This window comes from Nanorana parkeri, unplaced genomic scaffold, assembly GCF_000935625.1.
Source record: "Nanorana parkeri isolate BGI_ZX_2015 unplaced genomic scaffold, ASM93562v1 scaffold450, whole genome shotgun sequence".
In the NCBI taxonomy this organism is placed as follows: domain Eukaryota; kingdom Metazoa; phylum Chordata; class Amphibia; order Anura; family Dicroglossidae; genus Nanorana; species Nanorana parkeri.
Window position 1 is genome coordinate 1132824 of NW_017306718.1, and position 13247 is coordinate 1146070.

Sequence of the window (13247 nt, forward strand, 5' to 3'; positions counted from 1 at the left end):
TAGGTAGGTGTCAGCTTGGGGCTACCTACTGGAGACATTCTGTAGACTCTGAACCTATACTTCAAGCCCCTCACTCTTGTAAGCGCAGTTAGATCACAACCACTATTTGAATGGTGCCACTCTGCCCCCGCCTCTACCCCCTTTCTCAGGAATTACATTAAATGTATTTGGCAAGAATATATTCACCCTCCTATATGCTGTTGACTGCACCTATAAAATTCTTGATAGGCCATTCCCTCTGAGGAATTTACTCAGATTCATACTGGCCAGATCCTTAAATTACAGACATTGAGAAACAATTATATGGAAAGCAAATGTCCTTATTTCTGAATTTCTCCTAATAAATGCAAAAATAAAATGGCAAGATGTACAGAGGTTAGGAAAGGCTGCAATTGACACTTTTATCCCACTCAAAGATTTACCCAGCAAAGCCAACAATGGTAATAAAAGGAGCGGTACACTTCTTTGAAAATCCTCAAGAGGCCGATCAATGGCTAGATAGAAATAAACATTCTCTTAGAAACTAGAAAGGCTAAAAAAAAAAAGCCCAGAGCATACTGCTTAATTACCATGTGTGTACATGGCTGAATATGTTATGTGATGGCAGCCAGGCATAGATGCTCGTTCATTTTTATTTTTCTTAAAGCACATTAAAATGATTCAATATACTGTAAGAAACTCTGCACCGTGTCTTTAACCTAAAAACTAAGCAACTGTGCCACAATTACTAGTATTATACAAATGTGTTACATTAATATGTCCAGCGTTTCCCCCTGTATGCTAATAAACCCAAAAGTGCTAATGTGCACTACATATAAACCAATGCAGTCCAAAAAACATAGTAATAACGAAAACAGATGTTCATAAAAATAAAAGACAATCTTAAAAAAAAAACTTTATCTGTGCTGTTTGTGTGCGATATGAGTCTAAAGCACTTGTGCAAGAAATCCATTCTGTGTAAGTCCACCAATATTTTCATGTGCAAGAGGCACCCAGTGATAATGTTTACAAAACTTGATCAACAAATCCGGTTCGACTTCTTCAGTCACCTCAATGCTAATCACCTCTATGTGCCCCTTAGGGGTATTCACGCGTCAAATCTCACTGACTCCTAATTGCTACAAAAGGTCAGAAATCGCTTGCTGGTTAAATTTTTTGGTTAATTACTATGTTCTGTTGATTGCATTGGTTTATATGTAGCCCATGTTAGCATTTTTGGGGGTCTATAAGCAGACAGGGGAAGAACTGGGCACAATAAGGTAACACACACAAACGATTACTATTAATTCCTTTTTGACAAGTAAAAAGCTGACCTTGTGCTGCTTGTCTTGTATGAGAGCTTTGCATTCAGTGCATTTTTTATGTTTAGGAACTATACCATTATGATTCCTCTGACAGTTTTTCAGATATGTTATGATTTGTATTTGCTGCCTGTTTTCCTAAATATAGAGAAAATTAGATGTCCAACTTTAAATCCAGTACCTATACTAGTGAACAGGAAGCACCTTATAGGATTGAAATACTATATGGGGTTTGGCCTTAATCCCAACATGTGTTCTTTTTTATCTAAATTATAATGATAGCAATCTCAAAACATGGCTATGACACTCAAGACTATTGTCATGGTGTATAAAGGGGTTCAGACTCTGAGCTGTTCTAACCAAAAATCTAAATCTTAGTCTAGTTTGTTTTTCAGTTACATTGCTGGTTGAAGAGGTTTTCTATTCAGAGATTGAATTGCATGGGTGGATAAATGGAGAGTTGCGCCTCCTAAAATAAAAAGGACTTTTCAAAATAACATGCAATTATCTAAGAGTGACCTTGCAGGTAGTAACCACAGTGATTTATTATATAATAAGAAAGCTCAATATATACCTCCAGAGGGCCAACTGACCATTCTCCATTATTGGTTGAAGTGTGCTTTGGTAGGATAGATGGTACAAATAAGCAACCCTAAAAGATAAATCCCTAGAGGCTCAGTTTAATTAAAACATATACCCTATTCAGTTGATACCAGAAGTGAAAACTTTCTAGAAATAAGTGTGGAACCAACAAGTTTATTTACAACATGATACACTGCTAAAACATATCTCTGAAGCCTTCTCATTAAGGAGCTTAGTCAAATAAAGACTAAAACCGGAATGGAAGAGGATGTGGTAATGATTGCAGTAAGTTAAGTGGAGACAGAGTATATTGCTAACTCAAGCACGGTGACTCAGGATAACTTGAATTAGGCTCGGGAGCCACATAGAAATCTTGTTACAAAAAAAACCAATGATTTTTTTTAATGAAAAAATAAATTGAGGAGAGGTATTCTGGCAGAGTTTTAAAGGTTTTACAGATGTATATAGTATTTTTAAACAACAGTCTAATTCCACTTCCAAGCCCTTAGTACTTGTTTTACAAAGCTATCAATAGAAGAGCAAGAGTATCTTGACTCTCCCAATGCTGAAGAGGAGACCTAGTTTTTTTTAAAAATAATAACACCCCAAGTGTAAATGGTTTACCTATCGAAATCTATAAATCCTATGAAAATGCATTGATTCTAATTCAGACAATGAGCCATATGCGTGGAAACAAATACCACCGTTGGTGACTAGAGAGACGACTGTAGTACTGCAGAAACCAAATCATATAGAGCTATTTTGTTGTTAACATGTGATATCAAAGTACTGGAGATAATACGTTCCCTTCAGCTCTCAAAGCAGATTTCTCCAGATCAGGCTGCCTTCAAGGATGCTGAATTCACAGATTTCAATATAAGGAACATATATTTGAATTTACAAAATGCACTGGACCTGGAGGTGCAGAGCTATTCTCTGTGAATGCTGCAAAGGTTGTTGACTGTGTTAAAGTGTAGCTAAACCTAAAAACAACGTGTTAATATATTGCAGATTACTAGTCCTTAGTTGAGGTGGCTGCATTAGTTTATGTTGTGATCCAGCCAGTAACATACTTCCTGTCTTCAGGTGACAACTCAGTTCACAGAAGATAGCTGGGGAAGCTGACAACATTGTTTCAGATTTCTGTTCAGTGGGCAGGAAGTTACAGGGACAGTGTTACTCAGGTAGGATCAACAGAAACACAGAAACATTTGTAGAAACTGTGATTAGCCTGTAAAAAGGAAAACTGATACAGCGAAAGCTCAGTGAATTCAAGCGTGGTACCGTGATAGGTTGCTACCTGTGCAGTAAGAGTAATCCGAGTAATTTCCTTGCTACTAAATATTCCATGGTCAATTGTTAGTGGTAATACAACAAAATGGAAGCAACTGGGAACAACAGCAACTCAGCCACTAAGCGGTAGGCCACGTAAAATGCCAGAGCGGTGTCAGCACATGCTGAAGCGCACAGTGCGCAGAAGTCGCCTACTGTCTGCAGAGTCAATAGCTACAGACCTCCAAACTTCATGTGGCCTTCACATTGGCACAACAACAGTGTGCAGAGAGCTTCATGGAATGGGTTTCCATGGCTGAGCAGCTGCATCCAAGCCTTACATCACCAAGTGCAATGCAAAGCGTTGGATGCAGTGGTGTAAAGTACGCCACCACTAGGCTCTAGAGAAGTGGAGACGTATTATCTGGAGTGAAGAATCACACTTCTCTGTCTGGCAATGCGATGGATTCGAATGGGTTTGGCGGTTGCCAGGAAAATGGTACTTACCAAATTTGGTGGAGGTGGGATTATGGTGTGGATTTATTTTTCCGGGGTTGGGCTTGGCCCCTTAGTTACAGTGAAGGGAACTCTTAGGGCATAAGCATACCAAGACATTTTGGATGATTTCATGCTCCCAACTTTGTGGGAACAGTTTGGGGATGGTCCCTTCCTGTTCCAACATGACTGTGCACCAGTGCACAAAGCAAGTTCCATAAAGACATGGATGAGCGAATTTGAACTGCACAAAGCCAATAAAAATGACATCAAAGGATTTTGTAAAAATAAATTTCTGCGAGTTCCTATTAAAATGTACATTTGTTTATGAGTTAAAAATGTAATCTAATTTGGTTTCATACGTGCTTCATATGGTTTTAGTAGGTATACAGCCACAGATCTCAAAATATAATAATTTGGTCAAATCTGAGCTTTCTGAACATCGGCTTGTATTCTAATATACCAGGAAATTAAAGTAGAAGAATTAACTTCAAGACTAACACAGCATCATGTCCACAAATAGAAACTTTTAGAACATGATGTACTCTGTCCAAAGACTGAAGCTAAGCCCAAGAAGTTCAAGGTCTGGTTATTGCATTTCGCTATTAGAAAATAAAATGAATCTCCTCTAAAGACACCTGCAGACATTTTAAACCTTCAGATATCTTTCGCTTTTAAAAATGATTATTCCATCCTGAAAAACATGTAAAAATAATTAGCAATGAATATAAATGATTTGGTTGATTTTGTGTTTGCCAATCTAGGTTTTACCAATGTCAATGATCTTTCCATAAGGATGGAGAAATAAGTAAAGTAATGAGATGTTATTACAGCAGCTTTAATTACAACATTAGCACAACTGTGTCGCGACTCATTAAAAAGATTCATCTTTTGTTTTCCCGCCTCATTTTGTATACATAGCCAATATAAATGGAAGCCAAGCTGGACCCCTTTTATGAAACTGTGGATGATGTCACATCAAAGGATAAACTGACTCTAAAATTAATTATAGCAATTTCCTCTGACCAGTACAAATTAAGAACATTCAAGTTGGTGTGTGGGAGAAGCAGAATATGTAAAGCCAAAAAGATATGTTAGGCTGACAGTCAATGTAGGAAACACACCATAACTCATTAAATGGAATTACATTGCCATCTGGTAAAATTTAACAAGGTAACAAGTGGCCAGTACTTGGCAATTTGTGTGCAGTTATTTTCATTGTAACATTTTTCAAAATAAATATCTGTATTCATTTAAAGGAGGGCACTGGACACCATCCACTAAGGGGGTTAATCACAAAGCTGAAGTGCAGTGAGCCGAACACTGTTCAGCTATTCACTTAAGTCTTGTACGGCTGATTTCAGGCGTACTTTGGCTAAAATCCGCATGTTTGGCTGAGCCGAAATGCAGTAGGAGTTCAACTCAGCCGATCCAACATCTGGATTGACTGAGCTGAAGCTCCGGCAGCTCACTCACTGCCGTTCACCCTTATTCTCATAGGGGACGAACGGCAGTGATAGTCAAATGCCGCAGAGCGGCACTCCGGTTGGCTATTCGGCTCGGTACCTCTGAGGAAGGTATTCTCACCTACAAGGTGGGATTCCTTGTAGCCATCACATCTATAAGAACAGAGACTGGGCTCTTTATCTTGCAAGGAACCCATATTTTATTTTTGTAGGGACAAGGTGGTATTTAGGCCTAGGTCTTCCTTTTTCTAAAGATAATACTCAGTTTGCATTGCTGCCCCTGCCTGTTTGCTTTACCAGAGAAGGGATAGCCGTACAAGAAAAAACAAGAAAAAAAGGAGCTAGAAACTATGTTTTTGAGATAGATGATGTAGAAAAAAACAGTTCTAGCTTCCCCTGCACCCAATCGGCAGGAAATAAAACGATAGCAAACAATTGTTTGTTTTGACGTTCAATACTTTTGGCCAGCAATCCAAACCTCCTCAACCTCCGTTTCATCACAAGTACCCCACCACTTCTCTAGTATCCCAATCTTCCTACTTCTCCTCAGTGCCAGCACATCAACATTCCTCTACACTCTCAGCACCCTAATCCTCCTCCTCACAGCCAAAACCAAAAAGCCCCAAGCCTCCTGCTGTTTCATGGCATTCCATATGCTGTTAACAGGTAGGGATGGTCTTATGTGCAAAATAATGTTAGCTGACATATAGCATTCTAAGAAAAATAGTGGAGGCTGGGTACCTAACACTGTGTGGTGTAGCACAGGCCACAAACTTGCATTAAAGGGTGGTTGACAGTGCTATGGCAGGATTAGCTGAAAAGAAGAAGAAGGGTGCAAGAGCCACACTATAAAAAAAAGTGTCTACTCTGCACCCTTGAGGAGGAGGAAAAAAGTACATTAGCAGTCCAAAAAAATGACTGCTATACAACCATAAGGAGAATCAGGAGTAAAAGGGTGCATGATCAGTGCTCATGCACCCCTGAGGAGGAGGCAAATAAGGGTACACTAGCAGACCTGATAAAAAACCCAGCTGCTCTGGGTCTTTGAGAAGGAGGGGGAAGAGGAAGAATATGGTGCAATACCAGCACTCTAAAAGAATGTGGCTGCTATGCTTCCTTGCGGAGGAGGAGTGCAGTCTTTTTGCTGCTGACTTATCTCATTGAGGTGCTGCTGCCACCAAATCCTGTGGTGCGGAGTCATGTGTTTTCTCATGCTTCTGGTACCCTAATGGCTTCTGCTTTTACCATAGCTGAGATGCTGAAGGCAGAGGCTAGAGACCACAACGGTGCTGTCAGCAGCAGATATGTTAAAAAAGGTTCACACTGCAGAGCTCTTTCTATTTGCTGACTACTCAAGTGCTTAAATCTACCTAAAGTCAATTTTGTTGAGTATTTTGTGAATATTTAGGAAAAAGGGGGTGGGAGATGTTTCAGGGGACTTTGGGGATTGTGGTTCTGAAGTGTTCTTTTTGTGCAGGCAATGCAGTAAAAAACAAACAAACAAACTCACAAACTATACTGTGGACCTAGCCAGACCTTTGCCACCAGCCAGTTTGTATAAATGTGCATGCTTTATTATTATTATTATTATTATACAGGATTTATATAGCGCCAATAGTTTGCACAGCGCTTTACAATATAAGGAAGACATTACAGTCACAATACAATTCAAGACAAGATGGTAAGGAGGGCCCTGCCCGTGAGGGCTTACAATCTAATGCTTTAAAAAATAACAGATTTCCTACAGCTTTTAGATCTATTGCAGCTGCTACTTCTTAATTCAGGACTATTATAACTGGATACAGAATCAGGTGCCACAGCCAAAACTATCTAAAAAACTTTTTTTCATGTTGTAATTAATTAGTTTAGGGTCCTACTGGTGCTGTCATTAAGCCAAGCAATAATGTAAATGTTTAAAAATCAGTTACACATCCAAAATATGTGATGCCAGAATGTGGTGTCATTGATGCTGTCCGTGTAAATGATACTGTTCCATAACACCACATACAGCTTAACCTTCTCAATGCTGCTGTCATAAGGTTTACAACTGTCACCTTTGTAATAAAAGTGATTTTGGAGGCTCTAACAAAAAATGCAGCCCCAAACATGACCCCCTTATGTACTTGGGATTCTGCTGCCCCTGCTTGGTGCTCAGTAAGCCCATGGTGTGTGTCAGACGGGAGAGCGGAGGGAAATTAGCGATCATCCATGAGCTAATGGTCCCTGTGAAGAAGGAAACTGGATGCATCAAGCCCCCATTCCTTGGCCAGGGAGGAGGCTAATCAAGCACACTCTAACAGACCCCTAATGGCTGCTTAAAGTCACAAATGCAAATCCCATAAATAGGCACATACGAACGTAGACGCATGTCTAGCCTGTGCCTACATGTTAAAACAAATATTGAAGCACACATTTTAAGTATTACTGTGCATGCTGGAGGGAGAACAATAACTCTAGGGCTATTCTACATAGTTAACTCTAAATTGATGACCCATAAAGGCTTTTAAATCATCGCTTATGGACACTTTTGGATACCAAATTTTCTCAGCGTTTCAGACATACAATTTGGAAGCTTGACATGTTTGTATGCATTTACTTGACGCAACCTCATCTTTATTATTTTACCACAAAAATAGGTATTATATTGTGTCTGTGTGCACTAAAATTTGTGTCTGTGTGACATAACAATTTTTCACTGCCTCCAAATGCTTCTACAGAGTCTCTTCTTTAAGAAAATAAATACGTTGGGGGGGGTTTAAGTAATCTTCTGGCCTAAAATGTGCATATTAACATGTGCAAAACAAATGCAAGAATGGCTTTGGCAGTAAAAGGTTAACGGCATCTCCAAAGCAAGTAATGGAAAAGATTGGTATTTTTCCATGCCACTCTTAAAGCGTCATTAAAAGGAGGACCTTTTCTCCAGCTGTATGGTATTTTTAATACCAGGATATCAACATGTAGTATCCTGAAACAGTTAGGAGACCATAGGTTCCATTTATAATTCAATATAATAATTCTTATTTAAAAAACATGATGGTCTTCAGTTGTGTCCAATGACATTTGAAAAATACAGTCACATGGATGAAAATTAAGCTCTTGTGAATTGAAGCTTATGGGAGGCGGGGCTAGTATGGCAAATAATGTGACAGTTAAACTGAGAAGAAAATTCCTATTGGCTGCCAATAAGACTTACTAAAGGTTAGATATGCAACAGTCTATAAACTGCTATATGCTAGCTAAGGTTGCTAAGGTATAGCATCATGAAAATCAGGGCCGGCCTTTGGGGTGTGCGAGCTGTGCGGCTGCACAGGGCGCCATGGCAACAAGGGTGCCAGGCAGCCGACACAGCTCGTCCTTGGGGCGGCTTCTCTCCTCTGCGCCGCTGGCTTTCCGACATGACATCGCTTCCTCCTCAGAGTTTGTGTCCTCAATTTCTTTTCTATTTTAAAAGGGAAATGTCAGAGGTCTGTTTAGACCTCTAATATTTCCCCGAAGCCCCCCAACAGTAAAAAATAAATAAAAAAATAAATAAAAAATGTAAAAAATTATTTGAAAAAAGTGAAAATTACCCCCCACACACGTATTATTAGACATGTGCAATGACTAAAAATGCATTTCAGATTAAATGAACAAAAACTAAAAAAAGTTTTCATTCGTTTCATCAAACAAAACAAGTTTTTATGCTATTTTGGATTCAGCCATTGGCGTGTTCTGGAGGCAGGGCACATGACGTCATATAACACCGCACGTGTTGGGCGCCACCATCTTGGTGTATATCTAGGTATACACCAAGATAGCGGCACCTATATCGGCGTGTAATGTCACCTGATGCCACACACGCATGGCGTCATGTGACATCATGCTCCCCGCCTCCAAGGTGGTGGCACGCATTCGCAGAATGCGCCGGTGGCCAACATGGCCGCAGAACATTCTCAAATAAATTATTATGTGCCCGAATAAATTTTTTGTATATTCGGGCAAATAGTAATTCATTCATTTAACTGTTTTTTATTTTTAAACCTGACTCTTTATTTTTAGAGACTCTATTTTAGTTTGACATTTATTGTTTACCACTTGTTTGCCTTCTGTTGTTTTTTTTTAATAAGAATACTTATATTGTGCCTACAAGTTTAATACCTTTAAATAAAAGTTTTATTTTTATCATACTTTTGAATATGTTTCTTTGGGGCTTAACAAAATGGCAGTCTTTAAATGGTGCGGATATTGGAAATAAGGCCGGCCGGCCACTGAGGGGTGTGATTACTGGGGGTGTTGTCACTGTGGGGCGCTGTAGAGCTTTCTCGCACTGGGCGCCTAAAGGCCTAAGGCCGGCCCTGAATAAAATGATATAATCGGGACGTATACTCATTTGCAATCTCACCTATTGTATGACCCTTTTTAGATGCTCTATACACACAGATAATGTCCAAATAACTCCACAAACAAATATTAAATGCTAGATTTTACATAAAGGCGTGTGAAGTAATATTACTTTCTACATAAAGAGCTACTAAACTAGGTATCATTAATGTTTGGAGATGCTTCTTGAAGTTTAAAATACAGCACACATTTACAATTATCAGCTGTCTTACTGTGCTTTTACAGGATTTTTAATGCATTGAGCCCAGCGAAAAATGTTGCAGAGCTCTTTTGCTTCAATTGGCAATAAAATGTTTTATAGACTCAACATTCTTAGATTCCCTGATCCTCACTATTAATGCCAGATAAAGATAGTTTACAGTGAACCTGTTATCTATTTGCAGCTTTTACAAATAAAGTTTTGTCTAAGAGCATGCACCAAAAAGTTGTTTGCTTCTACCTTTCTTAGCCTGAAAAGCCTCATCTGTGCCCTCTTTTTACACCGAGTTATAAAACAGCATCATGGCCTTATTGAAATCATGCTTCTGTTACAATACATTTATAAATCACAGTGTTGTGCTTTACAAATGCAAATAGCACTTTAGGATCGTCAACATTCAAAGGCAAGCAAAGCCCCATTCATTTTCATGAAAGGGAAGAAGGGCCTGGAGGAGGAGTGCCCAGCCGAGGGTCATATGACCTGCCAAAGTCATATGACCTGCCTTTCTTCCTAACAGAGAGTGTTCTCTACATCTTATGCAGAGAACACTCTGGCCCCACACCACTGCCTGAATTTTATGAAATTCTTGTAAGAAAAAAATCTGATGCCCAGCAAAGAGCTTATATTGATATCCATTCTCCTTTTTAAATAGACCGCTTAGTTTCATGTTACTCCCGGGGGTCAAAGCAAAAAAATAGCTTTTTTCACCATTGAGACTCATTGGTAAGCAATGACAGTTGGCAAGACCTGGAGTCCAGGAAAATCATGCCCCAGTAACCCGTAAAAATAAAGCATAGGGTGAGGTGTTAATGTATTTCTTTTGTGAAGTTATTACTTTACTGTCGTTATTATTTTATTAGCCTTTTTTATATTAGATGAATAATGTTTGCAGTGTGTATACTGTATAATTTTCATACTGAATGTATTTTTCATATAGACACATTTGCCAAGATTTTGGTTGGGGAGTAAAATAAAAGGGTGCAGCCTATTGAATTAAAACTTTGAATCTGAGTCTTGCACCCACCAGTATCTGTATAAAAAAATCTGCATCTACTTTTCTTTGTTGCATGTAACAACTAGCGCATACAAGTTTTTACTAAATAATAAATGTAATAAAAAGGTAATAGCAGGTGGTCTTAGGCAGGATCTTAGGGCTAGTTCACACCAAGCGCAGAGCAGAGCAGTTACAAAACGGATCAAAACTGCGTCCACTGTATACCAATGGTATTTTGGGCTCTAGTTCACACTGCAGTGTTCAGTTCCAGAGCATGTAAAAAACTGCAGCAAGCCCTATTTTTCCTGCTCTGGAACACATGCAAACGTGTCAAAAACGAGGCATAAAAAACCCATCAAAAAACACTGCACTGTATGTGCAGAAACTCATGCAGATCTGGTCTGCATTTGGTGTTAACAAGCCCTTAGGCATGTTCACTGCATGTAACCGGCCAAGAAAAATGGCAACAGGGAAAACACAGAAAAAGACAAAGGCCATTTTTTGTTGTGGATGACACATTCCAATGCGCTAAATATCATAACAAAATTGTCTAATCTGCTTGAGAAGCTGATTTTATTTGTCCACAACTTTTTTATATGGTCCCTGTCTGCTGTTACACAAACCCATTCCCAATATATCAAAAATCACACTTCTAAAATTACACTATCCTTAGAAGTGTCACATGTTTGTTAATATTTGTTATATGTTTAATAAACAGGCATACATGTGTCAGTATCTTCAAAAAGGTATACTTTTGATATGTCACATAGGAGATCCAGTATTGGAACTAAATGATGATTGTAATAGAAGTGAATAAAAACATACTCTTTACTAACAATAGAACCTCTATGGAAATCACATTCTTTCTGAGAATAGAATCTTTTATTCATATATTTAGAAATGTTGCAAAGTCATTTTCATGCGTAGCATAATTTCAGATGAAAACCTTTCTAAGCTACATTTAATAGTACTCTATTTGTCTCAGATTACATTTCCAAGTACAATGGTTCATCTACTCTCAGACATACTTTTTATTGTTTTCACATTAGGTGTTTTGAAATATTATGTAGGATCGCTGCACTTTATATATGTTTTACTAGGCTACAATTGAAGAGGTAGATTTAAGGCAGGTTTTATCATGAAATAAAAGTTAGAGTGTATTATTTCAGAGACAACAATAATGAAGGACTAGTGCATAGCCTGTATTGCATAAAAAAGTTCAAATATATTTATTATACTGACTCCATGTACAGTATCTAAGCACAATTGTTACCCCCAATTTAACAGGGAGAAAGCAGGTAGGTTTTAATCAAGAAATTAGAGTAAACAAAGTTGGAGAGATAGTAGCCACAATAATTGTTGATGGCTGGAGCAGTGGAATAGGCAGCAAACTAGGAGACACAGAGCATGATTTACCCTGCAGCAAACTCTATACATTTTACAGCTGAGGACCAACTGTGGAAACAGTATGTGTGGTACCCTAACAGTGTCTGATCACCAGAATACACTGGAGACTTTGAGGTACAACATAGGATACCATTACAAACTTTGCAGTTGATGCCTAGCTGCAGAAAAATTATGCTTGGTGCCTTTGCATTGCTGGAGCACCAACATAGGCAAGTAAAGGCAGCACCAGATGGTAATGGTGGAAGGCAGCAGACGAGGTCGGCGATGGTCATGGTGTCAGCAATGCTACAAGATGCTGGTAATGATAGCATGAAATGGTAATCGGAGAATGGGGGCAGGCCAGCAGCAGAAGATGGAAATACTGTAAGGCCGTGGTTCTCAACTCGTAAGTCGCAACCACGTGTTCAGTGGGTCGCCGCATGCCTTTCACTGCGCTAGGTGAGAGGCTGCTCAGCCTTACCCTACCGTGTTTCCCCGAAAATAAGACCTACCCCGAAAATAAGACCTAGCGCTATCTTCGGGGATTTCTGTAATATAAGACCTACCCCGAAAATATATTGCATGCTTACAGCTCCCTCCAACGCCCTGTAGAGGTGCCTGGACTGGAGTGACATCACATTCTGGTTCCCAGCACCTCTACAGGGCGTGCAAGGGAGCTATACAAGCAATGCACATATGGATGGAGCTTCGTCACAGCACAGCAGCCCACACTGGACCCCAGGATGAGGATCCACTACAGTTTTTTGGGAGTTTGTATGTGTGTGTTTGTGTGTGTGTGAGTGAATGTCTGTGAGTGTTTGAAATTGTGTCTGTGGTTAGTGTGTCTGTCAGTATTTTAAGGGGCACTTTCACAATAGTACAGTGTGTTAATCGCACAGTCCCGTGCGATTAATGCACTGTACCACGCAATTGCACCTACCGGGCATTCTGGTGTGGGAGGTGCATTGCCATTCATTTTAATGCTATTAAAATGATTGCCACATAAAAGCTGGATGCTAATAATTGTGTTCCACCCACACTTGAATATATTGTTCATTAAATTAATATTTCCAGGTAGCAATTGACCTTAACATCTGTATATAGTCAGTGAAATGACGACAAATCAATTGAAGCTTTAAATTCGTACAATATGTGAACCTTAGACTGGATAT

At 39.2% G+C, this 13247-nt stretch overlaps 1 protein-coding gene across 1 annotated transcript in view; it reads right to left on the bottom strand.

The window, feature by feature from the left end:
- The window catches only part of ESR1 (estrogen receptor 1), a 78689-nt gene that overhangs the window by 24576 nt on the left and 40866 nt on the right, over window positions 1-13247 (bottom strand). The gene's annotated exons all lie outside the window — the stretch shown is intronic.